Below are 22146 nucleotides of genomic sequence, written 5' to 3'. Positions count from 1 at the left end.
CCAAAAGCTATGTTGGAAATCGTTGGGCCACCATGGACAAAAGCCATGAGGGATGGTGGCAGTAGTAAGGAGAGGAATTAGGGGAGATTGAGTGACAAAGCTGGCTGGATCCAACTCTGTGTGTGCTTTGGTTCTTGTAGGTTATCCGGGCTGTGTGACCGTGATCTTGGTATTTTCTTTCCTGACGTTTCGCCAGCAGCTGTGGCAGGCATCTTCAGAGGAGTAACACTGAAGGACAGTGTCCTTCAGTGTTACTCCTCTGAAGATGCCTGCCACAGCTGCTGGCGAAACGTCAGGAAAGAAAAAACCAAGACCACGGTCACACAGCCCGGATAACCTACACGAACCAATGAACTCTGGCCGTGAAAGCCTTCGACAATATTCTGTGTGTGCTGGTTATATTACTCGTGTGCGCGATTGCAAGAGCACACATGTCGGCATGAAATCAGGAACATCAGTGTGTGACAGTGGCGTTAATAAAAACGTACGTGAGTTTTAATTAGTCCATCGAATCAATAGATTAATTGACTGGAGCTTTAATTGCAGCCTAAAATGCGTCCCCTTGGATGAATTGGTAGAACCGAGATGGAAGGGCACACCCCGGCGCATCCGTCTAGATGTCCCAGCTCTGGGATAAGATTCATTTCTAGTTTGCTCCCAGAGCTAGCAGCGGTTTTGAATTTCAGGGTGCTGCCACTTGGAGTTTCCTGACGGCAATAATAATAATAAAAAAAACCACCCACGAAACGGCTGATGTTGCTGAAAACAACCTCTATTTGTCTTTCCTCCATTCGTCTTTTAAATCTGGATCTTCCACTGTGCAGATGAGATGTGTTCGTTTTGGCTCTTGTTTGGGCTCCGGATTGTCACTGTAGTAGGAAGCTCTCCGTATGAAAGGGGGGGGGGGGATTGTCAGAGCTGGCCTTCTTCCTAACAGCGAGTGGCCCGTTTTGTTTATGAAACTGCAGGCCATCCCATGCGCAGTGGAAACCGAGGCCTTTCTTTCAGTATCTTCAAAGATGCACCTGCATTTCCATTTTTTGGTAATCCTCCAGTTGCTTTAAATGCAGTTGATTAATTGAGCCAAAGCCAGAGGGGCTGTTTAGCCAACTAAAAAAATAAATAAATGTACATCGACAGGCCCATTATTACTTTGTGTATGTGTATGTGTGTGTGTGGGTTTCCTGAAAGTGTTTGTGTGTGTGGAGGTGTACAGGTGTTGTCGGGAACCTGAATGCTGTAGTAAGGAGTGCCTGCGCATATCATTGGGTCTGTATGTGAGGCGCTGTGAAAAGGAGCCTGCGTGCATTTTCATGCGCTGGGAGCGCATTCAAAGGCTTGGCTCACTTGTATGGGAAGGAAGAAGCCCCTTTCCTTTTCCATATGGGTGTAATGTCTTTGACCTTATCCTGCAGCATACATCTGGAGTGGCTTGGAGGGCTCCTCGGGAACGAGTACTCCCCGTGCGTCTTCTGCAGGGTTCTTGCTCTCTGCTTGTGGTACCTGTGGGTACCTGGGCTGTGCAGAGCTTGGCCTGTGGATGGTTCTGCCTTCGGGCAGGGGGTGAGATCAGCTGGCCTTTGGGGACACATGAACCCATGAAGCTGCCCTATACTGAACCAGACCCTTGGTCCATCAAAGTCAGTATTGTCTACTAAGACCAGCAGCAGCTCTCCAGGGTCTCACACAGAGGTCTTTCCCCTCACCTCCTTGCCGTGTCCCTTTAACTGGAGATGCCAGGGATTGAACCTGGGACCTTCTGCATGCCAAGCAGATGCTCTGCCACTGAGCCACAACCCCTCCCCAGCTTTCTGGTTCTGTGTTGATCTGTCCCACTGTTTATCAATTTCTCCCCACCCTACTCATAGGATTGCCGGGTCCCTCTTCGCTATCGGCGGGAGGTTTTTGGGGCGGAGCCCGAGGAAGGCAGGGTTTGGGGAGGGGAGGGACTTCAATGCCATAGAGTCCAATTGCCAAAGCAGCCATTTTCTTCAGGTGAACTGATCTCTAAAGGTTGGAGATCAGTTGTAATAGCAGGAGACCTCCTGCTAGTGCCTGGAGGTTGGCAACCCTACCCACTCACCTCTTGCAAGAATTGCATGGGGCTTGTAACCAGTGGAGGAAGAGGTAACGCTTCTGTTTCCACGAGAAGCGTTTTCACTTTACAGCTTCAGAAACATTTATTCAGTCATTAACAACCTGTAACAGAAATATCTTGTGATTCCAAAGGATAGCTCCTTCTTGGACTGTAGCTCTTCAGGAGTGCAGGGGGGAATGATATCACAGCATCCCTTTTGGTGAGGCCCAACAGGCCAGGAATTGAGAAGCCACCAAACTAGCCAGGTAACTTGGTTGCCAGTCTTCAGTCCACCAGAAAAGGGGGAGAATCTGTTAACAGAATAAAAAGGATCCGAAGCATTGCATCCTTTTGGTGGTTTTTATTATAAAGGAATGTATACAAAAGACTGGGATGCAGGTTAGAAACCAAGGAAGAAGCGTGCATAAAGAATATAGCAGTCTCTTCGGGGAGGGGCTGTGGCTCAGTGGTAGAGCATCTGCTTGGCATGCCGAAGGTCCCAGGTTCAATCTCCGGCATCTCCAGTTAAAGGGACTAGGCAAGGAGGTGATGGGAAAGACCTCTGTGTGAGACCCTGGAGAGCTGCTGCCGGTCTTAGTAGACAATACTGACTTGGATGGACCGAGGGTCTGATTCAGTAGAAGGCAGCTTCATGTGTTCATGCGTGTTCATCATTTCAGGCTCTGTCTCTCCTCAAAAGTTGATTTTCCTTCCTCTTTTAAGCTAAAAGTTGATGAAACTTTCCATGAAGTTCCACAGAGCAGCATGCTAGAATTTTGTGACTCCGTTGGCACAAACAATTTCAGCCTGCAAGATTGGCTCGGAAAACCCCACAATCTGTTTTTTCCAGGAACGCTGAGCAAGGCTGTCACATGCAGTGGAAACATTCAAGTCCTCAAAACCAGAGTAGTCAGGATATCATGGCTATTCTAAGGCATCATACGATGGCCATTCCTGACAAGGGAAACACATGTCAGTCCCTGGCTGTGTAAATCTAGCAAATCCCGGAGGAGAGTTGTTTCCCTTTGGGAGTGGGGGTGACGGCATTGCAAGGGGAACTTTCAAACATGCAGTTTTCCACCTGCTTTCTGGAGATCTTTATCACATGATAGCTCTGAATGGGTCGTTCTACTGAAAGAGTTTAAGCACTAAAGGAGACAACTTTAGATTACTTTGTGAGCTGGATTGGTTTCCCCACTCCTCCCCATGAAGCCAGCCGGGTGACTGGGCTAGTCACAGCTCTCTTAAGAGCTCTCTCAGCCCCACCTATCTCACAGGGTGTCTGTTGTGGGAGGGGAAGGGTATGTGATTGTAAGCCGGTTTGAGTCTCCCTTAAGTTGGTAGAGAAAGTCAGCATATAAAAACCAACTCCTCCTCCTCTTCTCCTTTTTCTTTCCAAATTCTCAAATCAAAACTAAGGATGAAAAGTGTGCCTGAAAGTTCATTTGAACCGTTTTGAGAGGTTAGCTTTGCCTTTGGATCAAAGCAACTTTTGCCTCCTTGGCTGAAGCCCATGTGACGCATAGCAAGCCAATCACGGATCAGGTAGGTGAGTGGCATTGCCCTGTATTCACAAATGGTGAATTACGGGGGTCGCGCCACCAGCAGATTGATGCATTCAGAAACACCTGCGAATTCAAGTTTTTAAAAGTGACAGATGCCTTTCAGACCTTCATGGGCGATGTTTACAAATTAAATCGAGAGTTTCATGCTGGAATTCATGCATCAAAGGCTCATCCCAGCTCTATGGGGAAAAACAACAACAACATCTGCTTGGTGGATGGTGAATCATCCCGTAACACGCCATTCCTGATGGCAGAGGTACGAGTTCTACCTCTCCCTCCCATTTTTTGCCACATCAAAGTTGCAGCAGAGGTGTGGGCAGCTCTAGCTGAAAATATGTGCAGACTGGTATGTCTACCGGGGTGTTTGGATGGTGTGGGTGTGAGGGAACCGTACACAAGTATGTTTTGCGAGTGACCTTTTGAGCGATCGGCTCAAATCCTCGTACAGGCTTGTTGCGCGAGTGTCGTTGTATGTGGGTGATCACGCAGACGCTGTTGACCAAATCTACCGCCTTCGAACAAGCAGGATCGTGCCTTGTCTCTGCTTAGGTAGTGTTCGAATCTGCACCAGTGGTTCCCAAACTTTTGATGAATTAAAATTGGAGGGATGCTCCATTTCAACACTTAGATATAGGTTGGTTTGTCCTCCTGCTGTCCTTCCCTCTTCTTTATCAAGTCGGGGCTCAGAATTGGACTGTATTTTCTGATCCGTGGTGATGCTTCTGGGATTTCAACACACACAAAAAAGGGGGGGGCCAAATTAAACTCAACCAAAATGCTGAATCCAAACCGAAGAGGCTGAGCTAGAAAATGCTAAAATTACAAATATATGTTAATAAGATGCACAGTAAAGTCCCAAGGTCCCAGGCAGAGGTCCATTCCATCTGTTTCCTGTGAGCCTTTCGGACAAAGATGTTGGGAACTTGAGTCCAGGCCACCGAGCTGGGACACAAAAGAGGGGCTTCTATTGAGAAAACCATGTTTCATTTTGAAAGGCCAACCAGTTTTGTTCCGTTTTGTTCTGTTTGTAAGCTGGCAAGATAAGAAAGCTTGGAGACATGCCAGTAGCTCTTAATAGACCCTTATGTCTCTGAACTGTGCAGAAACCAAATCTGTTTGTAAATACCTCATTACTTTTTGATCCAGACTTTGGGAGGGGTGGTGGTGGAAGTAGGGTTGCCAGGTCCCTCTTGGCCACCAGCGGGAGGTTTTTTGGGTGGAGCCTGAGGAGGGCAGGGTTTGGGGAGGGGAGGGACTTCAATGCCATGGAGTCCAATTGCCAAAGTGGCCATTTTCTCCAGGGGAACTGATCTCTGTTGGCTGGAGATCAGTTGTAACAGTGGGAGATCTCCAGCTAGTACCTGGAGGTTGGCAACCCTACCTCCAAGGCAACCGGTTGGCTGCTGTATGAAACAGGTTATTGACCTAGATTGGATCACTGGTCTGACCCAGCAGGGCTGTTCTGATGTTCTTAAACCAGGATTAAACCGCGGAGGGTAGGTGCAAACCCACGGGTCTGATTCACCTCCCAGACACATTCTGGTTTGTTTGTGATGTCTGAACAGAGCCAACGTGTGACATCTAGGGTTGCCAGGTCCCTCTTTGCCACCGGAGGTCTTTTGGGCAGAGCCTGAGGAGGGCAGGGTTTGGGGAGGTGAGGTTGGAGATCAGTTGTAATAGGAGATTCCCAGCTACTCTCTGGAAGTTGGCAGCCCTAGGTAGAAGAGGCACTCCATTCACAGGTGATTGAACTTTGGACAGTGTATTAATATATGCAAAGATAAGCGTCTAATTCTCCAGATGCGGGGGGGGGGAAGGCAGGGCAGCCCATTCTCTATGGCTTACTAATGGTCTTTTTTTGCACTTGGACGAGTGCTCTCCTTCTATTCAGAGACCCCCTCTTGTTGCCGCTCGCGTGGGAAACATCATTATGCCAGTCTTTGCTATTGAGATCTCATTTCATAGTTTTCCACATTCATTTCATGCATCAGATCATACGGAGCCTCGTGTGCGGCGGGGTTGCGAGCCCAAATCCCCACAAGTGATTATTCCCGTTGCATCCGCCTGGTTGCTACGACGTTTGTTGGCAAGTGCCTGCGCACGAGTCTGTTGCGGGCGTGCAGATAGAAGTGTGGCGCCTGCCCGCAGACGCGTGCGCGCACCCAAGTATTTGTATGCATGAGGATATCCCCGTGTGGTTGCTGTGTGGAGTCTTGGCAAGGGTGTCTCAAGTGTATGTATCGGACAGTGTGTTTGGTTGTACGACTTCTCGCCCTCTTACCGTAGCTTACAAGCTGGCAGAGGCATTGCCTGTGAGTAGAAGCCAGGAATCAAGAGACAGCAATGGGGAGAGCCTGTGGACCGGATTTTTGCCTGCCAATGAGACTATATTATCAGGAAAGCGAGAGTGAACGGCCCAGCATCCTCCCGTGGAATCAGCCTGGACACCCCCTCTGGACTGTCAATCATTCATCGCTGTCATTATCTATACAATGTCTGTATCCAGTGAAGAAGCAACCGGCCACTGGACTGCAGGGGTGGGGAAGGTGGCAGCGGTTGAGGGCGGGGTTGCTCCCTTCTCAAGAGTTGCCCTTCCGCCCGCCTACCCCCTCCTCACCTTGGCCGTGCCCTTTGCCAGGGCGAAGACTTCTTCATATTTTTATATATTTAAATGAAATAAATGAGAATAAATGGAAGCCGGTGTATTGTATTGTTTGGTTTGTCGAGGGAAGAAGCCAACGTGCGACCGGAGATGTAAACAGATGGTACTAGCGAAGCTCACCTTTCGGGGATGGATCCCACTGGTGGCATGTTGCCTGCGGCGGGCTTCCATCCCACATGGTCCACGGTTCTGTTTATCCCTCTGACCCACCTGGTGTGTTTTAAATTAAAAAAGCAAGAGGGGGCATATTCAGGATCTCACCCCAAAGTATGACAAATCTCTCCCTGTATGTGTTTTAAGAATATAAGCCGTTCAACTGAACTTTTTCCTTGCCAGACTATTTCCACTGGTTGGAATATCATAAGTTCAGACACACTTTCTTATTGGCGAGATATAATGCTTTACACTCAGCCGAGACACATGGGCGATGCAATAAAATTATTGCAGAAGAACGGAAATGCCCATTTTGCCCGGATCAAATAGACTCCCTAGCCCACATTTTTTAAGCACGTCCACACAATAATATTGCACAAAATAGATATACCACACCCTGGATAAAACAGCTAAAGACGCTTTCTGAGTAGCGGATTCTGCGTTATCTGCTGTCAAATAGATCGGTCAATTGCTTGAGAGAGGTGTCAACTTTTCTCTTTATAGTGTCAAGAAAAAAAGTAAATTTAATTTCCCCTCTTTAAAGTGTGAAGTGGTTGATGAATAACCAGTGGCTGTTAAATCTAGGAAAAGGAATATATAAGCAGTGATTCTTAGGAGTCTCAACTATCCCAGCATGCTTTGCCAGAAGACCAGCTACCACTGGGCACCGGATGGGCCACTAGAAATTGACTGGTGGTGATCAGTGCCTTCTGACCAACCTTGGCCTAAGGTTGGGAAGAAGCTCGGTGGGTGATAAAGCTAAGTTCTCTACAGCATTCCCACTCTAACAGTGCATTTCTGAGAGGAGTGCCTGCGCCCGAGAGGAATTCTGCCCTGCCTCCAAAGGAGGCTTCTGCCCCAGCGAAACCTCCTTGTGGCGTGAAAAAGCCGTGCAACCCTATGAAGGGTTGCACGGGAGATACGCCACCTAAAAAGGTGGCATATCTTGCCAAAATAAAAAAGCGTTCCTGGCCCGAAAGGGCTTTGGAGGCTGCCTAAAGGCGGCTGTTCCCCCAGCCTGGTGCCAGGACGCCCTGGGAACATCTGGGATGCCAGCGTGGGCTTTGAATGCCATTGGTGTCCCGGGGAGGCACTGCCATGGCAGCAACTGGCGTCCGGGCCTTCCCGCTGGCGTTCAGGCCACTTACGCTGGTGTAAAGTGCTCGGACCCTGGCGCCTATAACACGACCTTTTGTGTTTGCGTCCGCAGTTGAGAAGAATCCCCTGAAGGAGCCATGCAAAACTATAGTGGCGCGTTAGCTATGCACATGCTAATGGCTATGCAAACAGGAATGAAGGAGCAGGCAAGTGGGGGTGGAATTTCTCTTTTTGCGTTGAGACCGTGAATAGGCATTTTTAAAAAGAGCTGTGAGCGAGCATCAAAACTGACCATGCATAATGGCCTTAGGGTTGCCAACTCTGAATTGGGACATTCCTGGAGATTTGGGGTTGGAGCCTAGGGAGGACGGGGGCTTGGGGAACAGGTACAATGCCATAAAGCCCGCTCTCCAAGGCAGCCATTTTCTCCAGGGAAACTGAACTTTGTCATCTGGAGAGGTAATTCTGGGAGATCTGCAGACCCCACCTGGATGCTGGAGACACCACACTTCCCCAAGGAAGCACGTATACTCAGTCCTTGCCCATCTCAGCTGCTGTCTTACTTATGAGCCAAGGCAGAAGTGAGGGCCTCTCTAAGTGACTTCTCAGTGTGGAAGGGGATTTTGGCTGAGCTCTGCCCTGTTTTCAGTCACTCATTACAAGAAGTGGATAAAAGGCGCTTGTGCCCTTGTTATTTATTCAGTGCTTTTTTATCCATCCAAGGAGCTCAGGGGGGCATATGTGGTTCTCCTCCCTTCCATTTTAGCCTGTGATGTAGGTTAGAAATTGAAGAGGTTGGTTCTGAAAGAACAACTGGCCCCAGGTCATATGGGGTGTTCAGCATGGTGTAGTGGCTAAGAGGGTTTGTTTGGAGTGGTGGATTTCAATCTGGAGAACCGGGTTTGATTCCCCGCTCCTCCACATGAGTGGCGGACATTAATCTGGTGAACCGAGTTGGTTTCCCCACTCCTACACATGAAGCCAGCTTGTCCTCCTGGTCGCTTACCATGATCGGAGCTCCCTGCTCAAGGTCCGGAGCTAGTCACAATTCTCTCAGAACTCTCTCAGCCCCACCTACCTCACAGGGTGTCTGTTGTGGGGAGGGGAAGGGAAGGTGATTGTAAACCGGTTTGATTCTCCCTTATGTGACAGAGAAAGTCGGCATATCAAAACCAACTCTTCTTTTTCTTCCTTGGCTTAACAGTGCTTTGAACCTGGATCCCCCCAGGCCTAGAAGAAGAAGAGTTGGTTTTTATATGCCGACTTTATCACTTAAGGGAGAATCAAACTGGCTTACAATCATCTTCCCCTCCCCACAACGGACACCCTGTTGAGGTAAGTGGGTCTAAGAGAGCTGTGACTAGCCCAAGGTCACCCGGCTGGCTTCATGTGGAGGAATGGGGAAACCAACCTGGTTCTCCAGATCAGAGTCCACCGCTCCAAACTACCTACTTGGACACACTAACCACCATGCTGTGTATTGTGTTGGGGAATGAATTTAGACTGTGGAAACAGAAAAGGGGGCTTAATACCCCCACCCCCACTCCATTTTTCCAATAGAAATGGGCCACAGTACTGCTGTTGACCATGGTAGAGAAAAGATTTAATGTGGGGAGGTCTGTTTCTTTCCCCTTATGCCACGAATAGCTCCAAGAAATAATTTTTGGCAGGGAAATGGAGTGTAGGGAGAGAAAGGATTAAAACCACACTCCCCAGAGTTCTGCGACCTCGATACAAATTTTTCCTGGGATCCTCTTGAGGCTGTTTTTGAATGGGATCCAGTTGCAGATCTCCCATATAATGTGTCAGCTGTTCCCTTCAGGGCACTGGCCAAGGTCTCTTTAGCCCCACTGTCCACTCATTGTGAGCAGTTACAGAGGTTTTTGACAGATACCAGGAGTTAAATTGGCCCTTAAAAGTTTGAAGTTGATTTAAGTGAGAGGGAAGCATAGCCAACACTTCATGGGCTAATATGAAGCCTAGCAAGTGGGTTTCCTGATAATTGCTCAGCAACTTTCCAGCGTGATGCAAATCTTGCATTTCTCACATGCTGAACTACACCTCTGGCGTCAATTGCGAGGGTGCAGAGGGCTCTCTTCAATCTTCATACTCCCAGTCAAACGGATTTTGCTAGTCCAATATTCTGTTCCTCCCTCTGCAATAGCATTAGGAGAGTAACCTTTTCTGATTCTTTTTCTCTATGCTCCAAAGGATTTTCTTCTGCATTAAACAGACTGGAACTATAGCGAGGAAAGAGTTTGTTTAACCTCTGGCTTCCTGTCAGTAGCGTTTCTCTTGCTGGGCTAATCCAACGAATGAGAGGAGAATGTGGAATAATTGTGGTGTAGTGGTTAGGAGCGGTGGATTCTACTCGGGAGAAGTGGGTTGGTTTCCCCACTCCTCCGCATGAAGCCAGCCGGGTGACCTTGGGCTAGTCTCAGTTCTCTCCGAACTCTCTCAGCCTCACCTACCTCACAAGGTGTCTATTGTGGGGAGAGGAAGGGAAGGAGATTTTAAGCTGGTTTGATTCTCCTTAAAAGGTAGAGAAAGTCGGCATATAAAAACCAACTTTTCTTCTTTTCTTCTTCTTACATAAGAAAATAAGAGCCCAGCTGGATCAGACCAAGGCCCCATCTTGGTTAGCATCCTGTTTCCCACCATGGCCAACAAGATATCTTGGAAGGCTTACATCCAAGGCATGTGTGTGTGTGTGTGTGTGTGTGTGTGTGTGTGTGTGTAGCTGATCTCATCAATCTTAGTCCTCTGGAAGAAGGATGCATGAGGACAGTAGGATTGCCAACCAGTTTGGAAGAACGTGTCCCTTTTTAAGCAAGGGCTTAATACGTGGGAGAGGGCGGTTGAAGCTTTGCATGGCATCACTTGGTAAATGACATCCCATTTATTTACTTGATTTATAAAACTTCCGGCACCACAGTGCCTTTATAAAGATTCCCACATAGGGTGTTTTGTACCATTCTAATCACCCCAACCCTTCTCTGTATAGGCAGTGAGCTAATTTATGCTCACCCGCGGAGACTAATGGGTCCAATTGGCTTCCCGAATGCTCTGTGGGATCCGATGCCTCCCAATGATCTATCAGCACATCTGATAACTGGCATAGCTGTCTTTCTGAAGCCATCAACGAGATCGCTCCCCAACGTCCTCTTTGCCCCGGTTCCAAATTAGCTCAGTGGTATACTATGGAGCTTCAGAGGAGAAACCGGGAGCTTAGATGACTAGAGCGGGTTTGGCGGCGACATACTCGTGACGAAGCCAGAAGAACACCTCATAGCCCTATGAGATGGCAGTGAAGGCCCGCTAAAAAGGACTTTTATGCGGCCTCTGAAAAGGACTTTTATGTGGCCTCCATTGCATCTGCTAGCTTGTGCTTGGCACAATTATTTAGGGTAATTAGGCCTTTAACTTCCCTCTCAAAGGGCTCTCAAAATGCTAGTGATTCAGCAATTAGCTGTGAGGCTTTTGCAAGCTATTTTGCAGATAAAATCTTGTCACTCCGCCAGGACCTCCTCACCAATATTGATACAGCAAGCGAACTGAAGATCCATTGACCATTTTAAGGTCCTATGTTGGACCAATTCAGTTGACTCTCTTGGACCAATGTTGACAGTATCTTAGCTGCTGTGAAGCCTACCACTTGCCTCTTAGACCCATGTCCGTCATGACTGGTGAAAATTCAGCCATGATGGGGTACGGGCCCTCCTAATGGACATTATAAATCTGTCCCTAAGTTCAGGGGCTTTCTCAGGGGTATTGAAAGAGGCAGTATTACAACCGCTCTTGAAGAAGTCATCTTTGGAACCTACTGATCGGTCCAACTACCGCCCAGTGTCACATCTTCCATTCCTGGGTAAGGTAGTTGAGAGAGCGGCAGCAGAACAGTTCCAGGCTTTCCTAGAGGACACATCAGCTCTGGACTCATTTCAATCCGGCTTCTGACTTGACCACGGGATGGAGACAGCATTGGTCGCCCTCACAGACGATCTTCATGAATGAATAGTTTTATTTGCATTTAGTCATAGGCCATTACAAACATGTCAAGGATACCACAGATACATAATACAAGGAAATACGAGTTTAATAAAATTCTGGATTGGTAATAAATATACATAATAAAACTGTTAAAAACGATGTGTACAAAAAAATAATAATTACAAATTGTGGAGGTGTCCCAATCGGCCAGTGGGACCTAGCAACCATTAAAATCAACTCAAAGGTTCAGCTCTCTTAACAACCATATTGGACCTTATTTTCTTTGCCGCCAAAGCATACAGGGAAGCCCTATAAGAAACAAACCCATTGGTGTCTTTTAACAAAAATACTAATTTCTCAGCACTAATGTTTAGGCCACAAACCAACCCGGCAAGAAATTTAACCCCGGGTTCCACATATAAAGGGCATTCAAATAAGTAGAGGGTATAAGTCCTCCAGAGCCACAGATGCAAAACGTTCCACAGATGCAAAAACGATCTTCATAAACAGCTGTATTGAGGCAGGTCAGTGCTGCTGTTATTACTTGATCTGACAGCAGCGTTTGACGTGGCCAACTATGATTTACTGACCCACCACCTTGCCGATGCTGGTATACATGGGATAGCCCTGAAATGGCTAGTCTCGTTTCTCCAGGATCGGGGACAGAAGGTGGCGCAAAGGGAGAAGATGTCGCCGCAATACCCTTTGGTATGTGGAACCCTTCAGGAGGCAATACTCTTCTCAATGTTATTTAATATCTATATGCACCCCCTCGCCCAGCTAGTCCAGAGTTTCAAGCTGGGTTATCATCAGTATGCAGATGACCCAGCTTTATCTGTTGAGGGGCAGCCAACCGGATGCCACCCTGGATGTCCTTGCCAGTTGTCTGTAGGCTGTGGTGAAATGATTGAAACACAGCCGGCTGAAACTAAATCCCTCGAAGATAGAGGTTCTGTGGCTGGGCCAGTGGGACTTGGGGTTGGGATGCCAGCTCCCGGCTCTTGACGGTGTGCAACTAACACCAGCAGCGATTGTCAGGTGCTTGGGTGTGATTTTGGATGCCTCCCTTTCAATGGAACTTATTAAAGACGTAATATTACATACAATAAGGCAGAAAATGAAAATGCAATTGGTGAAATATATTGTATGTAACATACTGCAGCCTTCCATCCTTCTGAGGTCGGTAAAATGAGTAACCAGCTTGCTGGGGGTAAAGGGAAGATGACTAGGGAAGGCACTGGCAAACCGCCCCATAAACAAAGTCTGCCTAGTAAACGTCGGGATGTGACGTCACCCCATGGGTCAGGAATGACCCGGTGCTTGCACAGGGGACCTTTACCTTTATATTTTTAGAAAGGGGATAGAGATGTGTGATTTTGGATGCCTCCCTTTCAATGGAACTTATTAAAGACGTAATATTACGTACAATAAGGCAGAAAATGAAAATGCAATTGGTGAAATATATTGTAACATACTGCAGCCTTCCATCCTTCTGAGGTCGGTAAAATGAGTAACCAGCTTGCTGGGGGTAAAGGGAAGATGACTGGGGAAGGCACTGGCAAACCACCCCGTAAACAAAGTCTGCCTAGAAAACATCGGGATGTGATGTCACCCCATGGGTCAGGAATGACCCGGTGCTTGCACAGGGGACCTTTACCTTTACTGCACGTCAAGCACAATTCAAGTGGAGTATAAAAATCAAGTTCACAAATCCTGCTAATCAAACATGAAGAATCCTTAGTCCATTAATCCGATAGTATAATACATAAGCGCTGGCGCTGTAAAGAAATGAAGTACTTCGAAGTTCCTGATGTTGGTGGTGTCCAACTCACAATTGCAGATGAGTGCTCAAAAGAGCCTCACTGGAACATATATCTCATCATCATGTGGAAGATTCTAATTAGCCAACAAGCCTGACAGGGATCCGGTAGTCACCTGTTTCGTGATACCTTCTTCAAGAATCACAAATATACTGTGTGTGGCTAATCATATAATCGAACCGCGTATTCGCTGGTTTCTAATTCTGATTCTGAACTCGTATGCTTGTGTTAACATATCTTCCACATGATGGTGAGATTTATGCATTCTGTCATCTCACTCAAATTAGGCAACTGGTACCCTTGGTATCTCACCCTGACCTAGCCATGGTGATCCATGCAACAGTCAACTCCAGGTTAGACTACTGTAACTCGCTCTACACAGAGCTTCCTTTGAGGCTCCAGAAACTTCAACTGGTCCAGAAATGCAGCAGTGTGGGTCCTTACAGGGACCCCACGGAGGGCACATATACAACTGGTGCTCAGCCAGCTGCACGGGCTCCAGATTGAGTACTGGATCAGGTTCAAGGTTTTGGTACTGACCTTCAAGCCCCTAAAGGGTCTGGGACCATCGTACTTGTGGGACCACCTCTCCCGATATACAGTTGGGAAATACCTGGAAACTTTGGGGGGGCAGAGCATGAGGAGGGTGGGGTTTGGAGAGGGGAGGGTCCTCAATGCCATAGAGTCCAATTGCCAAAGCAGCCATTTTCTCCAGGGGAACTAATCTCTGTCACCTGGGGATCAGTTGTAATAGCGGGAGATCTCCAGCCACCTGGAGGTTGGCAACCCTAATACCACACTGGCTGTCTCTTCAGAAGAAGGCAGTCCATTCCATGGCGACTACATAGTGTGCAATTAGCACCAAACTGGGCTAACTCATAGATGGCATTAACAAAACACAGGAGTTTTTTTTTTTTTTTGGTAATCATCCAGAAAAAACCCGTCAGCTTGTTTATGTTAGATTTATCTTCCATCGCCTCTGATCTTTAAAAGAAAAATCAAGCAACTCATAATTTAAAACAGGATCAGCAGGATTTGACCATGGTTATCTATGCTCTAATTGTGCCTATTGAGACACTCTCCATGTGGAGCAGCTTTTGATGGTTGTTTGGGAGATCCGATTAGGACAGGGCAAGGCAGGTAGACTGCTGACAGGTACGAATTCTCCAGCTCCTATCTCCCCCAGTATCCTTACCTGTCAGCTGTTGCCCAATCTAGCGGCTTCTGGACACAATTCAAGAGCAGTTCCTTACATTTTGAGCTTAAGCAGCCTGACAGCAGGGAACTGAAAGGACTGCCTACTCTATACATAGGGTTGCCAACCTCCAGGTACTAGCTGGAGATACCCCACTATTACAACTAATCTCCAGCTGATAGAGATCAGTTGACCTGGAGAAAATGTCTGCTTTGGCAATTGGACACTATGTAGGCTTACCTCTTCGCTCCACCGGTGGGAGTTCTTCAGCAGCGCGCGACCCGCGCAACACGCCCACATCACTTCCGGTCCACTTCTGGAAGTGACACGGACGCTCTATCAATCTTTGCCGAAACTCTATGGTTTCCATAGAGGTTTGGCAGAGGTTGCTAGAGCGTCCACGTTACTTCCGGGTAAAACCGAAGTGATGTTGACGCGTTGCATGGGCGTTCGTGCATGCGTTGCCCGCTGGCCCTCAGGTGGTCAGCAGGCAGCCCGGTGGATTGGCGGGATTTTACCCACCACCACCGGGCACTTGGCAACCCTAATTCTATGACATTGAAGTCCCTCTCCTCTCCAAACCCCGCTCTGATCAGGCTCTGCCCCCCAAACCCCCAGGTATTTCCCAACCTGGAGCTGGCAACCCTATCTATACAACTTGGCCTTGGGTCCTGTGGAGGCTTTCTGTCCAAATGAATGGTCAGTCTGTCTGCAGTGAAGGGGAGAGAGATTTTTTGCTGGTTCCCCTCTCCTTCTGCAGATCCCCAGTTTGCTCATCACACTGTTGCTTTGGGGCTCTGCAGCAGCACAATTTGGGGTGGGCTGGGGCTAACACAAGAAGAAGAGTTGGTTTTTATATGCCGACTTTTTCTACCACTTAAGGAAGAATCACACCGGCTTGCAATCACCTTCCCCTCCCCACCACAGACACCCCTGTGAGGCCAGTGGGGCTGAGAGCACTGTGACTGGCCCAAGGTCACCCAGCAGGCTTCATGTGGAGGAGTGGGGAATCAAACCCAGTTCTCCAAATCAGAGTTCACCGCTCCAAACCACTGTTCTTAGCCACTACACCATGCTGGCTGCAGTGAAAGGGGGAGGTGGGGGATCTTCCTCCGTCTAGCACACCTCTGCTCAAACTGCTGTGTTAGGGTTGCCAACAATAGGTTAGGAAATTCCTGGAGATTTGGGGGGGGGAGCCTGGGGGACAGGAGGGACTTCAGCAGGGTATAATGCCATAAAGCCCACCCTCCGAAACAGCCATTTTCTCCAGGGGAACTGATCCGTGTAGTCTGGAGATCAGGGATAATTCCACATCTCACATGAACACACGAAGCTGCCTTATACTGAATCAGACCCTTAGGGTTTGTAAGGAATTCGGATACGAAATTGTTGATCTACTATCCAGTATATGTAACTTGTCAATAAAATCAGCGTCAGTGCCAGAGGACTGTAAAGTTACAAATGTCACACCAATTTTTAAAAAGGTGTCCAGAGGTGATCCAGGGAATTGCAGACTAGTTAGTCTAGAATCTGTTCCAGGTAGATTGGTAGGAACTATTATTAAAGATAGAACTGTTAAGCACATCGAGGGAAAAAGCCTGCTAAGGGAAGTCCTGTTTTACCAACCTTTTGGAGTTCTTTGAGCAGGTTAGCAAGCATGTGGACAAGAGTGATCAGGTAGACGTTACATACTTGGACTTCGGAAAGGCTTTTGACACATGAAGGTGCTTTATACTGAATCAGACCCTTGGTCCATCAAAGTCAATATTGTCTACACAGACCGGCAGCGGCTCTCCAGGGTCTCAGGCGGAGGTCTTTCACATCACCTACTTGCCTAGTGCCTTTAACTGGAGATGCCGGGGATTGAACCTGGGACCTTCTGCGTGTGAAGCAGAGGCTCTACCACTGAGTCACAGCCCTCTCTCTCCAAGGCTCTCCAGGGTCTCAGGCAGAGATCTTTCACATCACCTACCTGCCTAGTCCCTTTAACTGGAGATGCCGGGGATTGAACCTGGGACCTTCTGCGTGTGAAGCAGAGGCTCTACCACTGAGTCACAGCCCTCTCTCTCCAAGGCTCTCCAGGGTCTCAGGCAGAGATCTTTCACATCACCTACCTGCCTAGTCCCTTTAACTGGAGATGCCGGGGATTGAACCTGGGACCTTCTGCATCCCAAGCAGATGCTCTACCACTGAGCCACAGCCAGGGTCTCAGGCAGAGGTCTTATGAAGAGGTCTTTCACATCACCTATTTGCCTAGTCCCTTTAGCTGGAGATGCCGGGGATTGAACCTGGGACCTTCTGCATGCCAAGCAGAGGCTCTACCACTGAGCCACGGCCCCTTCCCCACCTGGAGGTTGGCAGGCCTACTTCGGATCCAAGCCAGATGTTTTTGGCTGAGGACCTTCTTTGTATGCCCCCATCTTCAGAAGTGAGGTGGGTGCCAATAAGTTTACAAGGCTTTTCTGCATTGGCTACTCATTTACAGAACATCCAGTTATTTATGGAATGCTGAGGAGCTTTCTCTGACTAAGCTGCAACAAATCACACATTTTTCCCCCTTTCTTTCCGTGTCCTGCTCCTGTAATTGGTACATAATTTAATCTTAATTCAGTTTTACTGTTTCGGTTTATGGTTCGGACACGTTTCTAATTGTGAAATGATTATATTGTAAATCCTGTATCTTCTTAATGCTTTCCACGTTGGGAGTCGGACGGCCAAGAGGTGGCAAACAAATATGGGATTTATGCCTAATGTATAAACGTAATATAAAACACAACTGTATTTACAAATAGGAGAAGCAGAATGTTTCCCCACCACCACCAATATATTTTGCTACTTCTGTCTTTGCTCTGATGGCATCAGCCTGACACCCTCTTTTGGAAGAATGTGATAGGAGCAAGGTCCCACCACGGAAAGGGCCCTGAGCATATAGTATATGCTCAGGAAGAAGTCAGGGCCACACCAGCAGTAGCAAGCAGAAGAAAAGAATCAAGGTGTTGAATAAATCCTTTATTATTTCCTGATCCTGACCCCTTTTGCCTGTAGCTTCGTCAGGGAAAATACACTCATAGAATAAAAGTCATAAAACATATATATAACCAAACACAATTCATGTAGAATATTTTTTTAAGTAGGTTAAAAATACTAAGAACCTTACAACCTGAAAAAGTCTTTTAGAAAATTTAAGTATTATTTTAGAAGATTCTTTGGTCATTTACGCATGCGATTCTTTCACGAATGTGGTGAATCTCCATTGTCGTAACGCATGGTCATCTCCCGCCCTGCGGCCCAACCTACGTCCGTTGCGAAACTTTCCCAGGTTTTCCCATCCCAGTTTTGTCACGAAAGTAAATAAAGAATAGTGGCAATTGCAAGTGCTTGCTGGTGCGTGCTTCAATATGTGGGGTCGACACCCCTTCGTGGGTCGACTCCCCTATTCCACTTTCCCCGCTCCCATTCCTCCTTCCATTTCCCTCCCCAGGGGATCCTGGGAACATGTCTGCCATTGCCCAGAATGCCCGTACATCTCCCGAGTGTTCCTTCATTCTAATTTTTTTAAAGAATTTATTTTTTGACGGAGTGGCGTGCAGGCAGTGCTTCAGTATTTGAGAAAACACAGCAGTAATAAGAAACACAGAAGTGGAGCAGTATGGCTTGGAGCTTTGCTCCTGTATACACTCGCACAAATGCACCCTTCTGCTGCAGCAGCCGCTGCTGCAAAGGGGCCCACAGTGCGGGAAGGATAGGTTTGCCAGGTCCCTCTTTGCCACCGGTGGGAGGTTTTGGGGGTGAGCCTGAGGAGGGTGGGGTTTGGGGGAGGGACTTCAATGCCAGAGAGTCCAATTGCCAAAGCGGCCGTTTTCTCCAGGGGAACTGATCTCTATTGGCGGGAGATCAGTTGTCATAGTGGGAGATCTCCAGCTAGTACCTGGGGATTGGCAACCCTAGGGAAGGAACAAGAGTAGGACTCCCCCCCCCCCGGCCAAGAACGACGAGACAGCCCTCATCCAAGGTCAGCAGGAAGCCTTCCCCTCCCTCAGAGCTCTTTCACTGCCTCGCTGCACCCTAAAAGTCATGACGCCAGACTGTTTTTATTCTGCAAAGGCAGAGAAAGATAGATCCGAGAGGAGGGGGGAGGTCTAAAACCATGTTTGCTAAAAAAAAAAAAAAGAAGAAAAGAAAAGAGGAAGTTTAATGTTGAAACGATGGCATGCCGGTATTAAAAAAAATATATATATATATTTTAAAAACCTTGGCGTTAGATCAACCCTTAGGTTGACAATCACAAGGCAGTGATGAAAATGATGACCGCTCCCCTACTATCCTGGGCGCTGTGTATGGGAACATTCAGCCCTGATCTTTTGTGGGATTGCTGCAGGGCGGAGTTCACCATGCGTTCAATTTTTTGATATCGGGATAGAAACGTGTGAGACAAACGACCTTTGATAATTTAACCCTAGGAAACTAGCAGCAAAATTCATTAATGATTAAATGAAATAATGGGTAACTGAACGACTATTCTGCTTCCCTATCGTAGCATAAGTCTCCAGTCTCACCTTGAGCTATAAAAGTAGAGTGAGGCTCAAGGGGTTATTTAATCTGATGCAATAGGGGTTAATTTAACCCTTCAAAGGACCATAGTTCAAAAGCATTTTTAGTATCATTGTATATACAAGATGATGTGTGTCAGTTCTTTATATAGCAGAGTATAAAACACCTTAGAGCTGAGCAGGTTCTATTTATACCAAAATAAACCTTTTCCACTCAATTACAGGATGCTATAACTTTGATTAAAAAAAAAAAAAGGTAAAGGTCCCCTGTGCAAGCACCGGGTCGTTCCTGACCCATGGGGTGACGTCACATCCCGCCGTTTCCTAGGCAGACTATGTTTACGGGGTGGTTTGCCAGTGCCTTCCCCAGTCATCTTCCCTTTACCCCCAGCAAGCTGGGTACTCATTTGACCGACCTCGAAAGGCTGGAAGGCTGAGTCAACCTTCAGCCGGCTACCTGAAACCAGCTTCCGTCAGGATCGAACTCAGGTTGTGAGCAGAGCTTGGACTGCAGTACTGCAGCTGACCACTCTGCGCCACTTAAATAAGGTATATAAGTTCCCAGTTTTCACTTAGCCCAGATGGCACCAAAGATTTCAGCACATGCTAACCAGGCATCAGCCAATGCAGGAATCTGAAGCAGGATTTCATTAGAGAATGGAGAAGACAAAACATCCAATTACTTTTGGTATACCGTGGTTGCCACGTTATTATTTTAATCTGATTGGTTTGTTTGGTGAATTTTCCAAACGGGTTTCAAGCCTCCAGGTGGGACCTGAAGACCTCCCGGAATACCAGCTGATCTCCAGATGACTAGGGTTGCCAACCTCCAGGTACTAGCTGGAGATCTCCCCCTACGACAACTGACCTCCTGCCGATAGAGATCAGCTCACCTGGAGAAAATGGCCACTTTGGCAATTGGACTCTATGGCACTGAAGTCCCTTCTCTCCCCAAACCCCGCCCTACTCATGCTCCACCCCAAAAATCTCCAGGTATTTACCCACCTGGAGTTGGCAATCCTACAGATTACAGAAATCAATTCCCCAGGAAAAAATGGCTGCTTTGGGGGGTAAATTCTATGTCATTATACCTTTCTGAGGCCCCTTCCCTCCCTAAACTCGGCCCTCCCCAGGCTCCATCCCCACATATCTAGGAACTTCCCAACCCAGAGTTGGCTACTCTATTTCCAAAGGGTGGCTTTTTCAGGCTTCAAGTCCCCTTCCCCACCGCCCAATACTCAGCCTGTTCCCCGCCTCCCCCCCCCGCCCAGTGGCTGGAGTTATGATTTGCTTTTTTTAAAAGGTCACATTTGCATGATACATGGGACACATATGAAATTCCTGCCTGCAATTATTTCTCCAGCTATGATGCAGGAGCCAGGGTATTATTCAGTCAATTACATACCCGTTTTTAAAAGTTCAAGCTGAATTCGGCGATCGGCGGACGCGCACCGAGAGAAGCAGGTACCTTTCCGAACCCCTCGTCTGGAAAATGCAGACCGCAAGCCGAAAAGCAGGAAACATGCTTGTAATGGAGATATGCTTAATACAAATCAGTGGCAGACGATCCTTTTTTGGGAATGATTTTGCCTCAAAATACTAGAGCAGTGATGGCGAACCTTTTAAAGACTGAGCGCCCAAACTGCAACCCAAAACCCACTTATTTATTGCAAAGTGACAACACAGCTAGAAGTCCACATGGGGCTAGGGGTTGCCACATCCCTCTTTGCCACCTGTGGGAGGTTTTTGGGGTGGAGCCTGAGGATGGTGGGGTTCGAGGAGGGACTTCAATGCCATAGAGTCCAATTGCCAAAGCGGCCATTTTCTCCAGGTGAACTGAAATAGCAGATCTCCTGCTACTACCTGGAGGTTGGCAACCCTGCATGGGCGGCCGAGCGGGGGAAGGAAAGCAGCTGGAGCATAGCCCCCACCCCTTCAGTTTGGTTCTTTTTCCAACTGTTATCTTCATGCTAATTTTAAAAGACTGTTATGCAGGGGGGGGCTGATGGTGGGGACAGCCCTCTGCACGCGCTCAGAGGCACCTTCGGTTGCATGAACAAGCAGAGTGGAAACCCGAGCTAAGCGAAGGGCTCGGCTCCAGCACAAACGCCAGGCGGGCCCCCGTTCGGCCCTCACCGCCAAACCCCTGCGCTGCAGTCACCAACCAGCCTGCTGCAGACGGCCGCCCAGGCATCCCACTCCCGGTCCAGCCCCGTCCCGGCTCTGCCTCTTCCAGTCCTCGGCAGAAGGCTCATTGTTGTCTTCACTTCTGGAGCGCGCAGCCGGCAACTGTGGAGAAGGCACTGGGAAGGATCCCGGCGCTTCCCGGAGGAGCCAGGAAGGCACCACTGGTCCCCAGCCTCCTCAGCCGGGGGAACGAACTCAGGCAAACTCTGCTGGGGCGATGGCTCGCGTGCCCACAGAGAGGGCTCTGAGTGCCACCTCTGGCACGCGTGCCATAGGTTCGCCACCACTGTACTGGAGTCATGTTCGGAGTAAACTGGAGTATCAAGTCCACCGTTTATAAACATCAGCCGCATCACGAGATCGCAGTGCTGAGACAAGTGCTGGGGAAAAGCAATAATATGATTATTAGCGTTTTACTGGGTCTCTTCTCGTTGCCCGGGCAATTATTCAATAACCCAAGTAGTTGATCAGCAATGACCAGCGGTTTATTGTAACTCCATAGAACATTCAGGAAATCTCATGGCTCTGGTACAAGTGCTAAAACTCATATACATTCTCACAAGCTCAGGTTATAGAAGGCACAGGCTCCCGTCCCCCTCATTTCCCACCCAGCTAGGGTTGCCAAGTCCCTAATCGCCACCGGCGGGAGGTTTTGGGGGCGGAGCCTGAGGAGGGAGGGTGTTTGGGGAAGGGAGGGACTTCAATGCCATAGAGTCCAATTGCCAAAGGGGCCTTTTTCTCCAGGTGGACTGATCTCTATTGGCTGGAGATCAGTTGTAATAGCAGATCTCCAGCCACTACCTGGAGGTTAGAAAAGTTAAGCAGCAATTATGCCAAAACCTCAAAAGT

At 48.1% G+C, this 22146-nt stretch overlaps 1 non-coding gene across 1 annotated transcript; it reads right to left on the bottom strand.

The window, feature by feature from the left end:
- Positions 1 to 16692: 16692 nt before the first annotated feature.
- Positions 16693 to 16761, bottom strand: TRNAP-GGG (transfer RNA proline (anticodon GGG)). Its single transcript has one exon. It is a non-coding gene; the product is annotated as a tRNA-Pro (tRNA).
- Between the last annotated feature and the right edge of the window lie 5385 nt (positions 16762 to 22146).

This window comes from Euleptes europaea, chromosome 1, assembly GCF_029931775.1.
Source record: "Euleptes europaea isolate rEulEur1 chromosome 1, rEulEur1.hap1, whole genome shotgun sequence".
Classification (NCBI taxonomy): domain Eukaryota; kingdom Metazoa; phylum Chordata; class Lepidosauria; order Squamata; family Sphaerodactylidae; genus Euleptes; species Euleptes europaea.
Note: the sequence above shows the minus strand (reverse complement) of the source record. Positions and strands in the feature narration are given on the sequence as shown.